An 8,512-nucleotide genomic window follows, 5' to 3' on the forward strand; every position below is an offset into this window, starting at 1 on the left:
TCAAGAGAAGCTTCTGAAAGGGGGACAGGGCAGAAGTTTGAGCGAATCTGAAATCCAAAAGCAGAGACCAGAAATGCCAAGTCTGGACTCAACTAAGAACACACAAATAGAGGACAGCAGTCAGGGCTGGCCCAGCCCCAGAGCTGCTCCTGAGCGTCCGTGTCAGCAGAGAAAAAGGAATCACTCTCCAAGCAATAAGAGCAAGAAAAATCAGACAGCAGTGGAGAGAAGGAAGGGAGAATGTAACAGCCTAAATTGATCTGCCTTCAGTGTGTCGATGGCAGCACAAGGATAGGGAGAATGTGCCTAGTTGAATTCCACTTGTCCCATAAAGACTGATATATTGAAAAGAGAGTGGGGCCTGTCTTGGGCAGAATTAAAGGAACTGAAGGACTAAGTCCACCACTACTCTCTTCACCTTTATAGAAAGTCACGGAAGTCAGGGAGGGGAAAAAGAGACCTTATAGCACATGCCATTCGGCAGAAGAATTTGCACTTCAGCCCCATTTAGTGGCTGGTGCTTGCCCTGTCATCTGAGATTCTCCATCCTTTATTCATTTCTCTCCTTGTGTTGCAAAGGATGTCAGAGAAAGAGCTCTCCCTGACAAGCTTTATGTCCCAACATATCTGGGGGCAGCTGGCTCAGTGATTAACTGTGCGCTGTGTGGTGGCTCTTATCCCTGGCTATGACATGCCAAGCAGGTAATGTTAGAAGTCTAATGTTGAAACAGAGTTTAAGAGTCTGTTTAGTTAACCCAGGTTAAGTTCTGCAGTTACTCTGCTTTCTTTGCCTTCCCCCAAGCATAACTGGTCACAGGAATTTACATTTTTGGGGCTTTTATTTGAAGCCTTCGTCTTCGCAGTAGCTGGTGTTAGACCACAGCAGCTGTACATCTGCTGTAAGATAAAGAACCAACAGCAGGGCAGTAAGTTGCATCTATATCACCAGCATCTTTCAACATGGGATTTGTGCTCAGCGTTATCTGCTCTGACCCAGGTCAAGAGGCTTCATTTTGGAGCTGGAGTGCAAGTGAGTATCCTGCCCCATGCAGCCAGAAGAGCCCAGCTTGCCTCTGGATTGCTCCTTAGCCCATAACAAGTGGTGCTGAGATTTGACACAGCCTGGGTGAGTGTAAGAGCAAGGTCATGTTTGCATCAGGCTGTGCATTAGAGGAGAGCTTTATAACACCAGCCTGGGGCAGGATTAGCCCCCTGCTGTCACTGTGTCTTTATAGCCCAGAGGGAAGAATAAAAACTGTTATGCCCATCCTGTAAAGCAGGCCTAAGATCTCCAGCAGAAAACAGTTCCCACCAGCAATATGGGGGACAGGTGTTGGCACAGTGATACCCTGACCTATAACTGGGTCTTCAGTTGCTAATGTACCCCAGGAAATCAGGACAGCCTGTATTTTACCCAAACCACTGTCTCTTTCCAGTCCTACAAGCTGTGACCCACCTTGGCTTTGCCATTCAAGTTTCACTTTGGAAACCATCACCCCTCTTCCTTAAACACAGACCTTCTTGAGGACTGAGCACAGACTGTTGCTGTAGGTACTGTGCCCATCCAGAGCTTTTACCAGTGTTTAAGGAAAGCTTGAATTACTGATGGATGGGAGGCACTGGCTTACGGTTGTCTTTGCTGCTGGTGGCTCCATGGCTGTAACTCTGCCAGTTTATGCAAGCTTTTCAAGGGACACTGCAGAGCTATGGGACCCGCTGCTTTTGAAGGGAAAGATCCTTCCCAACATGCATGGGACCAGACCCAACCAAGGCTGAGAAATGAGAAGGGAAGCTAGCACAAAACCATGATCAAAAGCATACCCTGGCTAAACAGGATTGATGACATGTTGCGTACCATCAATTTGCCCATTCTTAACCCAACTCCTGGAATACTTTGTTGTCTTTTTCCTCACATCTATTACTCTCTCCTCCACACTTCCTACAGACTGTAAAGTCTTCCAATTCCCCCCTCTCATTTTTCTCCCCAAACACACACAGAGCCTGCTGAGCAGGGCGGGGAGCAGAGGCCCCATCTAATTGGAATGGTCATGGAGATAGCTCGTCTCGCAAGAGCAGTGCGCACAGGGCAGCGGGGATGCCACAGCATCCCATCCTGCCTGCAGACCCACACCTGTCCTTTATCACAGCTGGGCTGCCTAGACCTGGAATCTAATCCCAGGGAGGTTATTTTATCTTCAGAGAAAGGCAAACAGGATGGGCACTCATCGATCTTGAGAAAGAAACATTAGCCAAGTCAAACACACACCGGGGTCTGAAGCAACAGGATGTCCGTGATGTAATGCCTGGATTCACCTTGGCATCTCCTTTTACACTAAGGACAGACTTGGAGGGAAAATGAAGGGATGTGAGCATGGGACAAAGAAAATCTGCAGAGATCATTGACCAAACGTGGTCTAAATCAGGGCTGGTTCCCCACAACAGCAAGCAAGTTCAGGCTTACTACTGGCAACCATCACACACAACACTATTAGACACATGAATCTACCATCATTTATGCTATATGTCCACTCAAAGTGGGTCCCAACCTATGATGAGTATTGTCTTCTACTGCCTTGAGCAATACAGCCATCCACCAGAATGCCTTTGCAGGGCCCACTGCAAAAAGGTTTTCCTCATTTATTCTATGGTAGTGTCCCTGGTGAGATGGAGATTTGCCTGGGAGAAGAGCCCACTCATCTCCAGCTGCAACCAGCCATGACTCAGCATGAGCCGAGACAAAGGCACCTTGGCAGGAGATGGGAACAGTGGGACATCAGCTTCCCCTCACATCACACATGATTGTGTGCTAGAACGGATGTAGAGATTCCTGCAGAGAAGCTCCCGCTGGCAAACCTACCTTTATCCAAGGCTATGAGACTGTATTTTTAGTTATTGGCTCAGACCCTCTCACTTCTGGCCAAAGAGCATGTAGGAGGCAAACCAGAAAAGCAGTTGTAAGCACCCTCACGCTGTCCCTTTCTGGAGCCAGCTGACAGTTGTCCCAGATAGCCAAGCTCAGAGCAGCAGTAGGATGACACTGGGACAGTGAGAAACAAACAGCTCCAGGCTCAGCCAAAAGGCCATCTCTCAGAAGCAGAGAAGCTGCTTTACCCTTAATTATAGAGATTAGATAGGTACAGCACAGAATAACCTTTAAGCTATAGACTCTGGAGGGCAAGACTAGATCTCACAACACATGGTGGCTGGAACCCTTGAGCCAATGAAACTGGCGTGACTGCAAGCACCAGCACGCGGAGGTCTGGTTTGCAGTCATGGACTATCCAGTGATCTCCATCAGGATTACACTGGCCTGAATTTACTTCTGTCACTGATGAAGGTTCACACTGTCTCTACACCTTCACTAAAACAGTCCCCTGGCAAAACAGACACCAAAAGAGCCACCACTCCTCTGAAAAACAGCTGCCAAGGGGCAAACAAAGCTCCAGCGAGCATAGTCAAAAGCAAGGCTCTGAAGTCAAGGTCATGCCAGGCCTCTAGCAAGAGCTCCAGCATTTTGAAGTGTCTGGTACTTTCCAGGTCTAACTGGCACAGATGGTAGCAGGAGGAACCATAGTCCTTCCCCTGCAGCCAGTTTCTGTCCCCAGAGAAAAGGGAAGAACAGAAACATAATTAAAAAGCATTGGGGAGAACTTAATGGAAAGTCTGCAGAATGGGTGGTGGCTCTCTTTGAGCTGAACGTCAAAGTCCTGTTTGATCTACTCATTTACCAGAGCTAGTTCAGGGAGCTGACTGCTGGCATGGACCTCAAAAGTTTATTTCCTTGCCAGTATTCCCAGGCTTGTTTTACCTTCTTGAACAATAACACACTAAAATTGGACCTTTGTTAATGCTGAATTGCACAGTAATTCACAAAAGAGAGCAAACAGACTTAATCTGACCATTCAGGTGTTGATTAAAATGAACACCCCTGAGAACACGGTAATAAAGATTCAACACTTCCAGTGCTTGCCATTAGAGACCTGTCTTTCTGTAATGATTTGCCTCATTAAGCCAGGCACCACGGATCTGCCATCCCTACTCAGATGCTTCCCAACACTCAAAACAGTTGCAAGTGGGAGGCAACACTCATCCCATACCTCTGTACCCATTCCCTTTACCCAGACTGTTTCTGGTTAAGAACTTCCAGCAACTAATTTTAATACAAAAAACACAGTGTTTTTCAGCTGATAGGAGATTTGCACATTGCCAGTGGGAAATGAGAGGGGTTTTGCTGAAGGAATGCAGTCAGTAAGTGGGGGGTCTTCTCATTGCCCACATTTCCTGAAGAAGCAGTTCATATTTCCTTTGGAAGTTTTCATTCTTTCAGTAAAATCTAGTTTGGGTTTGTAAAATACAGTTTGTTTTTCAGCTGGAGGTTTTAGTTGTTTTGGCTGAAGCGATGTGTTGTTACCTCCGGGGCTTTCACAGTTTAATTTTACTCTTTGGAAAAAAAAATATTAAGGAAGTTTGCCTAAATGGGAGCCTTTACCAGAAAAAAAAATATTAAAAGCTTTGGAGAAACTTTTGTAATTAAAAATTGCTCTTAAACTACACCATGAGTCCTGCTCAGATTTAGTTTTTCTCTATCTTATTTACGTTCTGCACCATGATCCCTAGCAGGAAATTTGACTCAATCCCAACCTCAGACATATTAACAGCCCTTTCTTGAGCGTGCTACCAGAGATTTGTGATTGTCGGCTTTGATTTCACAAACATTTGAGTGATACACCTTTTAAATGGAAGAGTTTCAGTAGTCTCTCATCAGCATCGGCACCTTCTGAATTCACACGTAACAACTGATTCTGACACTGTTCAAGTTTGAACTCAAAGTGGAACGTGCAACTAAACCGTTACTGAGAAGCACTATTTAAAAGGAAGGAAAACCAGATTGTTGGCAGTCTTTCTGATTCTAAGCAATAAATAAATCAAAATAGGCCCAATTTGGAAGTCTACAGAAGGTAAAAAAATTGACACAAAAGATCCCCACCACAGAGACACCTCACAGTGATTTTCCATTTCTGACCAGCTCTAGAAGTCATTCAAATCTAGCAGTAAAAAGAAAAGCTTATTTAAGCACACTTGCCCACCTCTGCATCCCAGAGCATCTGAAGACCGTGACTTCCCAGGCTGGGTGAGCAATCACATGAGTCTGGCCTGACTTAGCACAGCAGGGAGGGAGACAAGTCTTTCCTTTGGTACTTTTGTGTTCTCATAGCCTAAAAAGGGAAAAAAAGATGCAGAATGAACCTACTGATCTGACAGCAGCAAACCTGACACTCTATTCACATGCCACAGTGGAGCCAGCCCAAGCGTAGCACCACAGAGAAAGAGCCAGGAATAATTCCTCATGTTTACTTTCTCTTGGTGTGCGAGGCCTCTACCAGGCTCCTAGCAGAGAAGAGACACCCTAAACCTTGGAGCCTTCAAGTTTTCCCTAGCGTGGAAAATCCCAGTTTACATTCCCAGCTGAAAGAAACCCCATCACTGTCCCTAGCAAAATCAGTGCTCCTGGCTTCCATAGCTCTAGAGGGAGACCTGATATCAAATGCAATGGAGATTCCTTTCACAATGGCCTGCTTCAACCCAAAACCAGAGCATCATTAGAAGCCCTGGCATATCCTCAAGTCCCGTAGGGACTACAAAGACTGCTATTATCTGAATAACATTGAAACTTTGGAGGTCTGCAAAGGCTTTAGTGAGGCTCAGCACGGTGCCCTCTTCCACCTTGACAGCTCCACAGAAGACACCTAAGGGGCCTGAGCAATGAAGAAGGTCTGTTGACTACCACCCACCTCCCAGTAGAGCAAAATGGTTCTTCTGCACTACTGAACACAGACAGGTCAGACCACACACCCAGGAGAGCAGCATACATCAACACAAGCCTACTTGGTCCTCCCCCAGGCTATCACCCATTGACTGCTCTGTAGAGAGGGAGGGCAAATACCATGCAATGGCCATTAAAGTTCAGTTTACTGCATCAGCATTTGTTCAAGTGCTCAATCCCTCAACCTTCTAAAGAGGTGAAACATCCCCAGCCTAACCTCCAGCACCATCCCTCTCTCAGGCCATGAGACCCTTCTTTCACAGGGCTAGGGCTCCTCTTCCCCCCAGGCACTTCTGCAAGGGCTGGTTGCTCTGAGCTCCTTACTTACTTCATTCTCTCCTCCAGAGTTGCCACAAGATGCTGGTTCTGCCTCTTACAATGGTCCAAAAGACACTTGTTTAGGAGTAATATGCAAGATGGGCTGCTGAAGCAGTTCAAAAGCTCCCAAACCCAGCTCCAAGACATTTGTTTCTCATAGAAGATCCACTGCAAACCCACTCCAGAGCAGGAGATGCAGTGGTAGAGGAGAAAAGCCCCTGTGCTAGCTGAGCATCCCAGCAGAGGACCAGCCACTGATCTGTGTAAGGGCTGCAAAACTCAAACCCAGCCCCTCTAGCAGGTGGGTTTTAGGGAATGCAATCACTGCTGGAAATGCGAGCACCTGCTGAGGAGAGATGGTGTTGCTCTTGGGAGGGTCCACAAATTCCCAAGCTCTGTGAAAGTCACTGATTACAGCACTCCAGCCTTCACCAGTGCCACAGCCATACTGGTGTGCCTCTAGGCTATTCTGCAGCTTAGGGACCTGCATTTCTTTCTCTCTTGCGCAGCAGAGGCACCAGGCAGGAGCCCTGCAGAAGGTGATAGCACCAATTGCTTTATTCCACCTTTTGTTTTCACTTTCTTTACAGTTATATAGAGCTGAAAAGAGCTCTGAGATACTTGCTCCTAGCAATCACCCTGGTTGCAATGTGGATTGGCTGTGGCTGCACACTGAAGCAGGGGAAGGGTGTCTCATCCAGCAATATCAAGCTGATCCACCTCCACCTGTGTTCTATAACAGTGAAGTGCTTGTTTCACAACCATGGTGGAATACATGTTAAGACTGACATTAAAAGCCTCCAGAGCCACACGGAACCCTGCTGCACCACAGTGTGGAGATGCTCAGCCAAGGCTGACAGCAGCTCATCCTGCAACAGCAAGGGGGAAGTTTTACTTGTATACCTATATTTGCCCAACAAACGTCCATGCTGCTGTCACAACAAGCTGAGATTTCCCCTTCCCAGCAGCTGGCAATCCCACCTGGAATTAGTGCTGGTGGCTGCGTGGGAACAAGGGAATAAACATGGAAAACTAAATGCTTGCAGTAGGAGGATTGGGCTTTGGTAGGGTCTGCTGCAAGATCCAACTCACTCACTGGTGCTGCAGAGGAAGGCAGTGGGTACAAGGGTCCAGGAGGAGCAAAGGGGAATGGATGCCATGCATGAGTGAGGCTGCAGGTAACTGAGGAGCCTCATCCCATCTTCCTGAGTGGCTTTTCCATGGATTTGATCAGGGGGAAGAATTCTCCACATAGCAGTACTTTCTAGTGAGGGTTTTTCACCTGAACCTCTAGCACAGAGCAGAGCATCTCCCTCTCACAAGAAAATGCCTCTATTTTTCTCCCTGAAAATGGTCCTTGAAAGCCCTCAAACTGCCTCTTTTCGGTGATTTGGTTTTGTTCCATTACTCTTCCCACTGGCTCTCTGTCCTGCCCTGCAGACAGTGATCCGTTCTCATCCTCTGCCTCTCCAATTTACCGCTGAAAAAGTGAGGTAGGAAGAGAAAAGCAGAAAAATGAATGATAAAATCACGTTTGAGGAAAAGCTGGGAGCAGTTTCCTTTTCCGGGTGTTATTCTTGCCGAAAACATTAAAACTTACATTTTATCATTATATTTTCCCTTCGCAAATTGATTTTCAGCCAGGTCCACTTAAGCTTCTTATAAACATAAGGAGGAACTAAGGCCAGGGTTGGTCAAAAAACCTTCCACCTTTTGTTATCTTGAATCTCCACTGATTATCCATTTTCAAACCAAATCCCCACCCTCACAGACAAGCAGTGTTTTGCAATATTTTCACTCTATTTTTCTATGTTTTTTTTTTTAAGTGCATTTATTTTGTTGTTCATTTATTTCAGGATTCTCTTTATTTGGCAGGGGCAGAGTCAATCGCACACCTGCAAACCTCAGCTCACAGCCATCCTGCTGACCACAGCCTATGGATAAGCAGAACTCTGGTCTTCAGGAGAGAGCTGCAAGTACTTCCCTAAGCAGCTAAACTCACCTGCTCCAAGCCAGAGGAAACCTGTCAGGTTTATCTTGGTTTATTCTGGCCAGAAGAAAGCCTATAAGGAGGTATGGCAATGGGAGGATGCAGCGAAGGAAGAGCGTTTTCATCCAATGCTTGGATGCTTGGAATGTGGCTCATGAGCTTCAGGGCTGCCCATGGAGTACCAGCCCTCAAGTGCTGCTGGTGCTCTACCCCAGAGCACTGGGGTGTTTGACATGTCAATTATTTACGTGTTCATGCTGTGGGTTAATGCTGACTGACACTAAAACACTGCCTAGATTTAGCTTCATAAATTTTTTATCCCCGCTATGAACTGCAAGTCTTTCTCCAATTTCATTTAAAGGAAAGAGGGTATTGAAAAG

At 46.5% G+C, this 8,512-nt stretch overlaps 1 long non-coding RNA gene across 2 annotated transcripts in view; it reads right to left on the minus strand.

Annotated features, from left to right (window-relative positions):
* Nucleotides 1–6,425, minus strand: part of LOC133270388 (uncharacterized) — a 42,618-nt gene extending 36,193 nt beyond the window's left edge. The window contains exons 1-2 of one of the 2 annotated variants that reach the window (XR_009743756.1): nt 6,153–6,425; nt 5,088–5,216 (exon numbers count right to left, since the gene is read on the minus strand). This is a non-coding gene — a long non-coding RNA (uncharacterized LOC133270388). Of the gene's footprint in view, nt 1–5,079; nt 5,217–6,152 lie in introns of both variants that reach the window. The other variant, XR_009743755.1, reaches the window with a different exon arrangement.
* Between the last annotated feature and the right edge of the window lie 2,087 nt (nt 6,426–8,512).

Source organism: Pezoporus flaviventris, unplaced genomic scaffold (genome assembly GCF_033815535.1).
Source record: "Pezoporus flaviventris isolate CSIRO_AGI_PZ_B2104156 unplaced genomic scaffold, CSIRO_AGI_Pfla_v1 ptg000020l, whole genome shotgun sequence".
In the NCBI taxonomy this organism is placed as follows: Eukaryota; Metazoa; Chordata; class Aves; order Psittaciformes; family Psittacidae; genus Pezoporus; species Pezoporus flaviventris.